Here is a 14,426-nt window from a genome sequence, read left to right on the forward strand (position 1 = left end):
CCCTCTTGCCCTCCGTTCTCGACCTGTTGACCGTTTCGGTCATTTCTTTTCTCACCCCTCTCCCGCAACATCTGGTATCCAGTTGGACACAGATAGGGATTTCGGTTCCAAAGCTCAATAAATAAGTCCATAGTGGACAACTGCCTTGTCGCTTCCCTCACTGGTCCGAATTGCAGGAAAATGCGTTGACAATCGTCTAATTTCAAATTTGTTCTACGGGATGCATAACCACTTTCCCTTCAATACCACCCTATGCCAGCCGCAAAGGACATGTTTTCGGGCATTTCCATTTCTGCTCCCGTCCCCATCCCCAAAGCTGATCAGACATGTAAGCCTATGACCTTTCAGTTGGTATCCTTGTCCTAGGAGGTTAGTGGGAAGAGTGGGGGGGGGGGGCTTCATGAATTCTGGTGCGATCGATAAGGAAATGTGCATGTTGATGCAAGGAACAGTGATTAGTCTTTTGATGACTGGGATGACGTTATGCTCAGCTCCTGGTTCATATATTGCGTTCGTACTTGTTACGAAACTTTGTACCACGGTATTTAGTTCGACAACTGATACCCGTTGACTGAACGTGGAAGTGGTAATACTTAATATTACTTTGAAGAGCGATGTGGATTTATTAGACTTGCTGAAGACACTGATCGTTATATACAAACAAATCTGATAGCTAGCTAGCTTTATTTCTCAATCTTAATCAATACATGATTCTGTTCGTTTAATAATTATTTGGACAGCAGAAACGGATTTTGTAATCCTGGCATTGTCCATCGGGTTGCTGTGCATCTACACACGAAAAGCCAAGTTCTGGAACCAGACATACAACCTCGCCGGCTGTGGAGTAGTCGTAGCCGGTACTTGTAACACGGACGTCAATAGCTACTGGATCTGTACATACACGGTTAAAGGGGTAATCGATGTTGATTAACGACAACGTCTCATAATCACCAGTTCCAGTAGGTAGGTCACGATTATAGTAGCTGGTCCAGCGATATCCAGTGGGACAGGATGGGTAGCCTAGACAAAAAAACAGAAAAAAACAAACAAATGAAATGGGGTTTAACGTCCTATATTTCTGCTCCGACTGGGCTATTGAAGATTGGCATACGTCATGCAGTGGACTATGCAGGAAATTTTGCCCAGACAGCGACGCAACGGTATACCTTTATAACCCAATCTTGAAAGGATGGTGTTGGCAAATTTATGGTTATCCTTTGAAATCGTTAAAGATGCATTATGTAAGAGCCATGCATAATCCACTCTATAGACCATCAGTTTTAAAAAAAACACACACATCATACTTGTGAGTCCTGTGCAAGTATTGATAATTCTGCTATCTGTTATCACTTGTGTACAAACTAGCCCCCCCCCCTCCCACACACCCCCACCCCTACCCAAACACACACATATATGTAAGTTATTACATAACCGATTTCACATTCAAATAGAACACGCGTTTGATCGGCTGTGGGGGGATGGCTGAATGGTTAGCACGTGCGCGCTGTATCATAAAGTCTGTCATTGAGTCCAACTGGCGAGGTTTAGAATCTCCGGTTGTACGTGACAAAGAGTAGGGTCGCCTATAACACTCCACACGCGTCCTAACATGGTACATCTCCCAGATTTTAAAACTGTATCAATCGAGTAAAGATAACTGGATCACAAATCATTCAGATATTGTATCACAAGTTTTATACACTTCAGAGAAAGAGAGAGAGAGAGAGAGAGAGAGAAATAGGGTTTAACGTCCGCTCGAAACAAACTATGTCATTTCGGGACTAACACATAGTTCAATTTTATTTCAATAATTCGCTTGCGCGTAGAGGGGTTTAGCAGTGGAAGGAAACCGAAGGACCGGGAGAAAACCCACGAGGTTGAACAGGCGACCCTACTCCTTGTCACGTACAACCCGGGAATCGAAACCCCGTCAGTTGACTCAATGACAGGCCGTACGACACAGCGCGCACGTGCTAACCATTCGGCCATCCACACCCCCCCCCCCTCTCCTTATCCACTTCAATAACCCAACTAATTCAAGTAATAAATTGTTAGCGCCCCCCATTCTACTTGACCAACTGCGGGTATATTTCAATTGATTGTATACACAAACATAAACATGAATTTATATCAGTATGGCTTCATACTGTAAAAGACACATTTTAAAGATGCATTATGTAAGAGATAAATCTCCCTTTTGCAGGTCTTTATTTTGACTTTAAACATTATATAAATCTATTATTTAAACATTCATTAACATGACAAGCCTATATTCAACTCTCTGAACCATCAGATGGCGCCGACTTAAAGTAGATTAGAGTGATTCGGCCATTTAATGATTTAATTTTAAAAATGGAGAAAAAGTCTCGAATAACAAGTACCGTTGTTACGATACTAAACAATCAATGAACACACCTTGCCTAAACTACAAACAGTGATTGCTTCGCTCAGAATTAAGAAATTTGAATGAAATTTTCAATATATTCATTTTGCATTATCTATTTTTAAACTATTATAGCAAGAACGGCCAGTCATGTATCTAAATCTTACATAATGTATCTTTAAATGGCAAGAGGTGGTTATTGAGGAACTATTACATAATGTATCTTTAAACTATTATAGCCAGAACGACCAGCTATGTATCTAAATCTTACATAATGTAAGAGGTGGTTATTGGGGAACTATTTAGTCTGTACTCACGATAATTGCAGCAGTATCGACATTTGTAATCTTCACACTGTCCGTCAGGTTGCAAGTAATTGAAACATGCCAAACCATAAGTAGCAGCAATCGATACATCGTCCCGAAAAGGTCCCGTGAGACGTCTACAATTTACAACTTCCGGTGAAGCACAGATCTGTCCAGGATTTTCTTGTCGGTGGAGAGAAAGGAGCTCAAGATCTCCAAGACCCGATGGATCGTCTCGGTTATAAAACGCTGTCCATTTGTTACACATCGGACAGTGATTAGCTTCGGCTAAATAAACAAAGATAAACAAAAAGATTCAACACACCCTTTAAAACAATCAGAAATGTTTGATTGAGCAGGTAGGACTCCAACCATATTATGACGTTGATAATGAATCTGGAGATCAGGAAAAAGCTCGAAATCTCCAATTTCCGAAAGGTCATCCCAGTTGTAAAACCCAGTCCATGGGATATTGTATTAAACAAAAGTAAAATTATGTTATATTTTGTATATGAACAGCGTTTGTGTATCTCTCTATCTATCTATACTAATATTTGTGACTGTCGTTTGACTGTCTGTTTGTCTGTCTGTTCGGGGTTGGCGGCTACACTAGGTCTGCCCCGAGTCGGAAATTTGGGGTATAGGGGTAGCTCGGACCGGGGAGTAACATAGGCCAGGTAGCGTTAGTCTACCACTTCCGGTTTCGGTTTTATGACCCCCGAGCGAAGCCGGTCATTCTTCTAGTGTCTGATAATTTTGTTTTACTAGTGCATGTTGTCTAATATGTGTTTTCGCCACACACACACCTATAGCACACGATAGACGAATCATTTTAATCAAAGGTTTTTGTTTATAAATAAAAATATTAGCCAACGTAACGTACGCATGTACCAGCATCTATACCGTTGGAAGTTGCCCGGATCAAGACTGCTATAGGGGAAATTTGCTCGGACAGTGGTACTGCGGCCCACTCTTATTTTGAATTCCCGCTGCCAAGGGTTCAATTACGTGCACGTCCTTGTGTACACCCGGGGCCTCGGGTTTTCGTACCTTCCGAAAGACTTAACACTGTTCTTGCCAGTCCTCCGTCCTACTCAAGTGACAAAGGAAAATCATAAAGGAAAATTACAATGAACTTTTCAGATCATCACCGGGGTCGAACTCGAGACTCTTTGGTTAGCGGTCCAACGTCTTACTTACCGAGATCCCGTACTATAAAGAACTAAATGAACGATCAATGGCGATCATGTTTTAATTACTTTGTAAACAAGACTACTATGTAAATATGTATAAATTGTTGTATTTTATCCATCGCTATACAACGACATTGTTTTAAAAATCTCCCAGATGAGCGAAAAGTACTTTAACAATGTTAAAATGTAATTAAACCAGTGTTGAAATCAGTTTGTGTCGGCATACCTGTTATCGTAGTGCAACTTCACGGCTGAGCTAATACTTTTGTATATACATGTAAATAGCTTTTAAATAACATAGCTTATTTACTTGCGTTGCACGGATAGTGCAATGAAGTAGTAATGACACCATGCCTATGCCTTTCCGCGACTCGAGCTGTCCCTAACCCTCAGCTTGCAAACTCGGGGCAACTTCGAACAGACACATTTAAATAAATAGATAGATGTACCTTTTTGTGACAAGTTGTAGAAAGTGAAACAAAGTTACTTAAAGCTACCAGAGCAAGAACTACGAAGATGATGACTTGCATGGTTCTTGTAGAATCAGTAGCAGTCTGTCAATCGACTGACGACCAACGATACAACACTCTTATCATTTTGATAAATCTATAGCCTAACGATTGACTGAGCAGACTGACAATAAACAAGCGATCCATTAATAAAATAAAATAAAAGATAGTTACCTAAAGCCACCAGAGCAAGTACTGCGATAATGAAGACTTTCATGGTTCTTGTAGAATCAGAAGCAGTCTGTCGATCGACTGACGACCAACGATCCTGGGCAGTCTTATATACTTATTTCTAGGGTGATTTGAAAAATGATGCGATATATCTTCATTCTTAATGTTCGTAAACAATTTTGATTAATGGGAGTATCGTTGTGTCATGCACATCCATGCACAATTATTACATGCAAGTGCAGAGTTTTATAGACGCAACACCCTTGTCACTTTGATAAATTAAGGAAATTTCATGAATATTTTTAATTCTTGGAACATTTCTAGAACAGTTTGATTTATTTTCGAGTTATAATAATTAATAATGTGATAAGTGGGTGTATAGGTAGGTATTTTGAACTAGTTCGATTTAAAAGCAATTTATTTTCTTTATACATGATTTATAGACAATAAACTTTAAAGGGCACATAGCAACCATTTTGAAAGTGGCCTTCAAGTGTTTGGTGCCCGAGTGGTTTTGACGGAGGACCCGTTGTACACATTTGCGTGTACGTAAAAGATTCCTTTACAGTTGGAATACAAAGGTTTCGAGAAAAGGTCAGTAACTCGGATAGGATTACTGAAAGCTTAACCCATGACAAAAACTAGCTCAATAACTTTATTGGTTTGTTTAAAGGCTAGATGCGTCTTTCGCATTTTCACAAAGATATAAAACATTCTCACGTCTTAATTCACCTTAAATATTTACGACAAAATAAAAATATGAGCGGCAGATAATTTCCCGGTTTGGAAAGAGAGAGAGAGAGAGAGAGAGATGGGGATTAACGTCCACTCGACACAAACTAGGTCATTTCGGGACTAACATATGTTTTTAATTTATTTCAATTCACGTTAAATATGTACGACAAAAATACAAATATCAGCGGCAGATAATTTCCCAGTTTGGACTCAGACGGATATAAACAAAGTCTTTTACTCTACCAATAATATATAGCGACGTCTTGCAATCTGATTAAAATACAGATCTATATTTCGTTTCGTTTTTTTATACTTTCGTTGACCTCTACTACATGAAGATCCTGTCATTTGTAGCGGGGGATCGCGTCAGAAGTCATACGTTGATGTTTATAGTGGGTTACCCACAGTTCCATGCACTTCACGCCAAAAACAGACCGTTTTTTTTTTGGCTAATCCCTCACATCAATAGGAACCCGGGTTATATAACAACTCTACCAGATCCTAGTTTAGTAAAGACAAGAAAAACGAAACGAAATAGGATCAGGTTGCGGCGTCTTGTAACATAGATCAATGAAATGTCAATTTATCATAATTATTGAACGCAATAAGTTGGACTGATTAGATTAGCGAGTTATTATATAGTTTGAGAAGGAAGTGCCACCATACTCCATTAATATTCGCATGTGATAAATTGAACTGATTTTACGTTACATTGTTACATTATATTATATTATTATTATTATATTATATAGATTGAGAAAGTAGTGTCGGATTAGTATTGGAATATGAGAAATTAATCGATTTTATGTCATTTTTGTGATCCGATGGTTGGGTGTCCATAAGGTATATTAATGAGTCACGTGGTTTGGTCTCGATTCCAAGCGTGTACGTGACAACTTTGTGCCCCTCTCTCTCTTTCTCTCTCTCTCTCTCTTAGACAGTCGATGGGAGCGTGGGTGGGGTGGGTGAGGGCGACTATGTGTGTCATGCTGGAGTTGTGTTATGGCGATGACCACATCGTGGTTAGCACGTGCGCGCTGTATCATAAGGTCTATCATTGCGTCAACTGGTGGTTTCGATTCCCCGGTTGTACGTGACAATGAGTAGGGTCGCCTGTCCAACCCCATGGGTTTTCTCCGTGTACCCCTTTTTCCTCCCACTGCGAATTATTGAAATAAAATTAAACCATGTGTTAGTCTCGAAATGACCTAGTTTGTGTTGAGTGGACGTTAAGCCCACCGTCTCTCTCTCTCTCTTTCTCTCTCCAAAACGCAATATAACAACATGACTAGTAAAGTGGGGTATACGCAATATAACAACAGGACTAGTAAAGTCGGGTATACGCAATCACAATGTCAATTTCTAGACAAAGTTATTAGCAATGATACGAACGACTGCCATCTTGCTACCATGACCGAAACTAGTTCAATAACTTTATTGGTTTGTTGGGGATCACGTGGCTAAATGGGTAAGACGTTCGCTAGCCTGGAGGTCGGGTGTTCGATCCCTACATTGCCGAGAAAGTTCATCCAGATTTTCCGGCGTGGTTCCCCCTTGTCAGTGATGCAGGACGGAGGGCCTGACAAGGACAGCTGTCTAGTCCTTCGGATGAGACGAAAAACCGAGGTCCCATGTATACATTGGAATGCACGTAAAAGATCCCTTGGCAGTTGGAATACGATATCAGAGTAGGCGATAGTGTCGCTGCCCGGGCAAAATTTCCCTCATAGCACACTGTATGGCATATGCCCGTCTTCATTAGCCCAGCATAGGAGCAGAACAGTAGGACGTTAAACCCCATTTCATTTTATTTCATTTCATTTATTGGTTTGTTTAAACTTTAAAGGCTAAATGCGTCATTTGCATTTTCACTAAAACATCAAATTTCTCAAGGCTTAATTCAGTCTAAACATGTACTCAGATTGATTAATTAATCTTTAATTAAGACGACAAAATCAAAATATCAGCTCTAGATAACCTTCCGATTTGGATTCAATCGGGTTCCTTTCTTTAGCAATAAAATATTGCTTCGTCTTGTTACATAGATCGATGAAATGTCAAATTATCATAAATATTGAACGGAATTTGCATACTTTTCTTACTGATATTACTATAAGAATACGAAACTTTCTAAATATTGTAGTTTGCAAAGGGTTCCAATAGCGCTTTCATTCGTTCGTTCGCACGCCCGCTTTCGCCAAAAGTGATGTCGCAGACTGGAATGACGTATCGAGCCTTTAAATGCTATAGTTGTCATTATATTATTTTGATTAGATTAACGAGTTATTATGTGGTTTGAGAAGGAAGTGTCACCTTACTTTCTTGGTATTCGCATATGCCAAATACACCTGATTTTATGGGTCTTTTTTATCCAGGGGTTTGGGGGCTGGTTGGTCTGACCCTGTAAGTTATATTGATTAGATCGAGCTATAATAGTGTCGCCTTAGTAAATAGTAAACATGTGTTACAAGCATGTATCATTTATAATAATATACACAGCCTTTCATTTCCACGCCACATTCATATGCTTTCATAGTTTGTATTCGCAAAAAGAGTAAACCTGGGTGTTGCGGTGACCTTACATGCTGGTATCATGTCATTTATAATAATGTCATATTCTTGTACGAGAAAAATTTCCCCATCCCATACACTACTGCATGGCGTATGAGAGAGAGAGAGAGAGAGAGAGAGAGAGGGGGGGGTCAACGTCCACTCGACACAAACTAGGTCATTTTGGGACTAACACAGTGGGAGGAAACCGGAGGACACGGCGAAAACCCACGGGATTCGACAGGCGGCCCTACTTCTTGCCACGGACAACCGGGGAATCGAAACCACGCCATTGACTCAATGACAGACCTTATGTATGGCGAATGTCTGAGTGGTTCGGAATTCGCAAAAAGAGTAAGCCGGAGTGCTCCGGTGACCTCTGATTTCGCATAAATAACAAGATCCAATTGACGGGTGATGGGAGGGGGAGAGGGGAATTGGCGAATGTGTGTAATGCTGGAGTCGTGTTATGGCATACCGCGATGACCCCGATCTACACCCCTAAAACCGAAAGGCAACGACAGGGTTAAATGAAGCCAGGTATACGCAATGTGGATGGGAAAGTTTGTCTGCACAGCGGCACCACGGCCTACTCTTATTCCGAATTCCAAGTGTAAAAGTTTCTTTTATTATTCTGCACCAACGGGGATAATGAACACTAACATTTGCAAGACAGTATACAACGAGGAAAATATTGCCCGGAAGGTGATCGAGATCCAACTGTGATGGATAGACAGGACCTCGGATATACATCCCACCTGAACTACTAGACACCGTTCTTTGCCAGGCCCTCGGTCCAACACAACTGACAAGTGGACACCAAGTTAATGAGCCAGCAAGTTGATCAGCCACCAAAGAAAACGTATTGATCAATAAATGCAATATAAGATTCATTTGTTATATTCACAGTCAAATCTGATATTTCCTTCTCAAACTAAATAATTACGTTTCAGTTGGTAACATCAAATAGGTCTTCGTCACAGCTTGTGTTTTTCAATAAATGCACGAGTTCTCATTATTAGAGTCATTTGTTATATTCACAGTCAAATCTGATATTTCCTTCTCAAACTAAATAATGACGAAATGAAACGGGCTTTAACGTCGTATGATCGTGCACTTACTTTTATTACGAATTCAAAGGGATGTTTCACGCTACTCATCACCGCCCCCCCCCCCCAGCACCACCACCATCACCACCACCTGTCCTGCAATGGGGAACTTTCCAGGCCAAGTAAATCAAACTCTTTCTTTTTAAATTTACTGGGATTGTCTCACTCTGTATCCACGTCTACTGCAGTTAACATGTAATGGGGTTTAACGTCCTACTGTTCTGCTCCTGTTGGTATACGGAAGACGTACATACGTGGCTTCCTGTGACTACTCTTCCATTAACCATTTGAAGGGTGGAAATACCCCGACAGGCTGCATGTTCTCAGCTGTTGATATTAAAGGTACTCAACCTCTAACTGTTGATATTAAAGGTACTCAAACTCTAACTGTTGATATTAAAGGTACTCAACCTCTAACTGTTGATATTAAAGGTACTCAACCTCTAACTGTTGATATTAAAGGTACTCAACCTTTAACTGTTGATATTAAAGGTACTCAACCTCTAACTGTTGATATTAAAGGTACTCAACCTCTAACTGTTGATATTAAAGGTACTAAACCTCTAACTGTTTATATTAAAGGTACTAAACCTCTAACTGTTTATATTAAAGGGAGTAAACCTCTAACTGTTGATATTAAAGGGACTAAGCCCCTAACTGTTGATATTAAAGGTACTAAACCTCTAACTAATAAGAGATGAATCTTGGTCAATTTCGATCAACATCGGTGTTGTGATCTTACTGTGAAAATATGTAATAATTATTTCCAATATTAAAGACACAATGTTCGAGTGCCATTTTAAATTTAAAAAGACAAACATATACGACAAGACAATGTGGAAATAATTAAAAATGACTGATACACAAACGACAAAATAATTTTAAAACCCCGTGTAGAATGGACTAAGCAAGCGCAAGGGCATGTCGTTCAGTTTGGACTCTTCACGTATTTCAACAAACATAATTGATAAGAAATCACAAATTTCAAATCATATAATATAGACTCGTATTACATTAATGTGCTTTTAGATCTGGCCCCGGTTTCACGAAACATTTTCAGACTTAATAGTAAGTGCAGGGGGACTGCACCACACATAATTTACACAAAAACCAATTAATGGACAGGACATATTACGCAGAACTCACAAACAGATGCACAATTCAAATAAAGTGAATGGATCCGGGGGCTAGCCGTAAGCGTCCACTGCGCTGTACAGTCCCGGACCTGTAGTGGCACAGACTCCACATAAATTTCAAAACAATCAGGAATAAAACCCAGAGAAACCATTGTGTAATGTCAGCATGAGTCGTGATCTGCGATATATTACAAGAAATATGAATGTAAGCATATTGTAGTAAAATGTATCTATACAAGTAACCACATACGTTAAATGTAATTAAAAAATATGTTCTAAGTCAATTAAAAAACGTTTTAGTATTCAATAGAATAGAGGCATATTGAACACTGAAAATTGTTCGCAATATCTCAGCTAAAATATAACCCCAGATTATATTCCTGGATCAAAGATATTTCTCATAAAAATTCTTAGAACTTTTGTCGCTTTTTAATGTTCCAAATATTAGAACTGCATAGACCCTTTAGTTATTATAACTTTAAAATAAATTAAACAGTTTGGGGGATTTCAAAAAATTAAAAATGTTCATGAAATTTCCTTAATTTATCATAGTGACAGGTTGTTGCGTCTATAAAACTCTGCACTTGCATGTAATAATTTTGCATGGATGTGCATGACTCACCAAACCATCCATTAATCAAAATTGTTTACGAACATTTAGAATGAAGATATATTGCATCATTTTTCAAATCACACTAGAAATAAGTATATAAGACTGCCCAGGATCGTTGGTTGTCCGTCGATCTACAGACTGCTACTGATTCTACAAGAACCATGAAAGTCTTCATTATCGCAGTACTAACTCTGGTGGCTTTAGGTAACTATCTTGTATTTTAATTCATTAATATATCGCTTATTTATCACCAATCCGCTTAGTCTGCAGGCTGCTACTGATCTTAAACAATCTGATTAAAACACAGATCATATTTCTTTTCGTTTTTTATAGTTCAAAATTTTGTTTTATTTGTCTTTACTACACTAGGATCTGGAAGAGTAGTTATATAACCTGAACTGTGGGTAAATCACTAAAAACGTCAAAGCTGATTGATTAATCAATGTCTGACGTCATAGGTCAAAAGCCGTTCGTACTACCTCTAACGCCACCCCTGACGCGACCTTTTACTACAACCGGTCAGATCTTCATGTAGTGTTACTAGTGTAGGCCATCGAAAGTATAAAAAAACAAAGCAAAATATAAATCTGCATTTTGATCAGACTGGTATTTAAAAGACATACAGAAATCTTCATTGTCGTTGTTCTTGCACTGGTGGTTTTAGGTAACCCTCTATTTAAATTTGTGAATGCCCTTTGTCTGAAATGCGGGGCGTTAAGGCAGAGGCGAGGCGCGGCATGGCATAAGATAAGACTTGTTTAGTTCCACTACTACTCATGCGTATTCTAGTGCAATGCAGGAAAACTGCTCTCGAGCGCAAATTGTATTGAGACGCCTTGATGAATGAGACAAAAATGAAACGTGAAACCGTGCTTCCTTTTGTAGACAGGACTAACCAGGCGCGAGCGACTGCTATTCAATAAAATCTGAATGCATATCCGTTTATACACTTATAATACGTTAAAATGAGCTTTTTACACATTTTCGTTCGAATTAGGTTCCAAAGAAATTAGATTTAGCTCCTTTAACCAGACTTCACAGGTATATGATACAGGTGGTTCTCTTTGCAACTAGTTAAATTTGCCGCCTTATACCAAATTAAGACATTTGTAACTTCTATAAGATCAGACCAGGGCTGTGGATCATAGCAACGTCATGATCAAGTACGAAACCATATTGGAGGGGTTGAGTCACCGAATGGTTTGTCAACTAGTCCAGTGGCGTGTTTTAGTTTTCCCCCTGGAACGTGGCATTGTAATAGAATTGAACCATATGTTAGACCCGAAATGACCTAGTCTGAGTCGAATGAAGTTAAAATCTCTCTCTCTCTCTCTCTCTCTCTCTCTATCTGAAACATATTATTTTCCATATTTATTCAGCCAAAGCTCAGTACTGTCCGCAGTGTAACCAATGGACCAGATTTTACAACCGGGACAATCAGACGGGTCTCGGAGATTTAGAGCTTCTTACTAGTCATCGTTATGACAATCCAGGCGAAATCTGTGAGGAACCAGAAGTTGTCGAAGCTCGGAGTACTTCGGGTATTGGTGGAGAAGTTATATCAATTGGACCTGATTATGGTTTATCCTGCACTAATTTCTTGCAAGAGGATGGCCAGTGTGAAGATTACGCTGTTCGATTCTGTTGTAGAGCAGGTGAGTTGAAACTATCTGTTTCTATCTAATTCAATCTATAACCACCTCACGATTAAAAACAGTAATTTGGAAACGTGTGAGAGTAAAGGTTGGAGACGGGCGAACGATTAAGAGAACTAATCGATTCCGTTTCCTTAGATAAAGATGCAAATGCCACAAGAGTAGAGCAGCCTCCCGCCTTTTATGTTGGATGTTTCTTTCGTCTAGGCTCCCCAGCCTGTCCTGTTGAATTTTGTGGACCGCCTTTTACGATCGTGACAACTATAGCTATAACCACATCAGCACTGAAACCAGTTATGTTTAATTTTGTTTGGTCCAGGTTCCCTTTTTTATATATAAAAACCCAGCCAGGCTACAGTAATATTTCAGCTAAAAAGATTTTTTTTTCGTTTAGGCACCCCAGTCTGTCCTGTTGGATTTGCTTGGACTGCCTTCTACGATCGTGACAATGCTACTGGAACTGGTGATCACGAGACATTGTCCCTTATCAGAAAGTACCACCCCGGTGTATGTCGGTCCCCACGAGCCATTGATGTCCGCGTTTCAAGTACCGGTTACGACTACAGATCAACTGGCGAGTCTGTTTGTTTGTGTCCATCAAGAGGCTTTTCTTGTCAAAATGTGGATCAAGATGATGCACAATGTGAAGATTACAAAATTAGATTCTGCTGTCCAACTTAAACGAACAAAATTAGATTGTCCAACTTAAACGAACAAAATCATGATTTTATTAACATGGCGAAATAAATGCTAGCTAGCAATCAGATTTGTGTGTATATATTGAGCACTATAAACACCACGCAGTCCTGAAATGAAATGGGGTTTAAATGTCCTGTGACTGGGCTAATGAAGACGGCCACCTAGTCCTGAACTTGAGAACACCTATCTTGTCGATCGTACTCTAATTGGCGGGGCCTTTGACTTTTTATACAGATCGTCGCCTCAGGGGCAATACTGATACCGTATGATCGAGCCTTTGATCGAGGACAATAACGTCACATTTATACTTAATACTGAGCCGGTATGACCGAGTCTTAAATCAAGGACAACAATGTTACATTTATACTTAATATTGAGCCCGTATGATTGAGTCTTTATCAAGTACAAATGTTGTCTGGAAATCGATGTACAACTACTGCAGAATTTCAGGACGAACGCATGACATGTCAATAAATGTAAACGTTACCAGATATCAAAATATATGTATTTAATAGCAAGTGAATGCACGCCATATATCCTTCAAACCATGCATAGTTACCAACATCTGGCAGGAAATACAAGTCGTCTGCATCCTTCTGTGAGTCGGAGCAGAACTGTAGGACGTTAAACCTCATTTCATTTCATTTCTCATTTAGTGTATCTTTTAAATTGGGGGGTTGGATGGCTGAATGGTTAGAAGTGCGCTGTATCATACGGCCTGTCATTGAGTCAACTGGAGTGGTTTCGAATCCCCGGATGTACGTTACAAGGAGTAGGGTCGCCTGTCCGACCTTGTGGGTTTTCGCCGGGTCCTCCCACTTCTAACATCCCCTACGCGCAAGCGAATTATTGAAATAAAAAATTAAACCAAAATTTGAAAGTGTTATCCCGCAATCGTGTCACATCGAACATAAGAAAAGAAATGGGCTTTAACGTCTCGTCAATACAGCACAGAGTTCATATTGAGACTAACATGGTTATTTTTGTTCTGTGGTCATATGTTCAATGCTAGAGAGAAGAACTTTACAGCAAAGTTACTGTTTACCCTTGTAACACTATCTTAGTGATAACAGAGATCAGTTTAGTATATAAAACAGCCACAGGTACATAAATACAACAACAATACGGGAACTTAAACTATACAGGAACTAGACTACGACAGGAACACATTTAACTATGCTAAATCCACCGTACTGCTCCTGCCACATGATCATACATGCAATTGTCTCTTTATCACGTCATGGTATAATTACTGACCAGTGCATATTCCTTTGAAGTCATGTGGATCTTGTACACAGAGCATATGGGATTAATTACATGTTTAATTAGATCATAGCCTGTCCGTGCCTTAACAGAAGTTTATATTAT

At 39.5% G+C, this 14,426-nt stretch overlaps 2 long non-coding RNA genes across 2 annotated transcripts; one reads left to right on the forward strand and one right to left on the reverse strand.

Annotated features, from left to right (window-relative positions):
• Nucleotides 1-667: 667 nt before the first annotated feature.
• LOC126822142 (uncharacterized) lies at nt 668-4,721 on the reverse strand. Its single transcript, XR_007680660.2, has 3 exons — nt 4,565-4,721; nt 2,701-2,976; nt 668-1,020 (listed from the first exon to the last, which is right to left on the reverse strand). It is a non-coding gene; the product is annotated as an uncharacterized LOC126822142 (long non-coding RNA).
• Nucleotides 4,722-10,755: 6,034 nt separating this feature from the next.
• LOC126822145 (uncharacterized) lies at nt 10,756-13,125 on the forward strand. Its single transcript, XR_007680663.2, has 3 exons — nt 10,756-10,908; nt 12,084-12,359; nt 12,754-13,125. It is a non-coding gene; the product is annotated as an uncharacterized LOC126822145 (long non-coding RNA).
• The last annotated feature ends 1,301 nt before the right edge of the window (nt 13,126-14,426 follow it).

The sequence above is a fragment of the Patella vulgata genome, chromosome 5 (genome assembly GCF_932274485.2).
Source record: "Patella vulgata chromosome 5, xgPatVulg1.2, whole genome shotgun sequence".
In the NCBI taxonomy this organism is placed as follows: Eukaryota; Metazoa; Mollusca; class Gastropoda; family Patellidae; genus Patella; species Patella vulgata.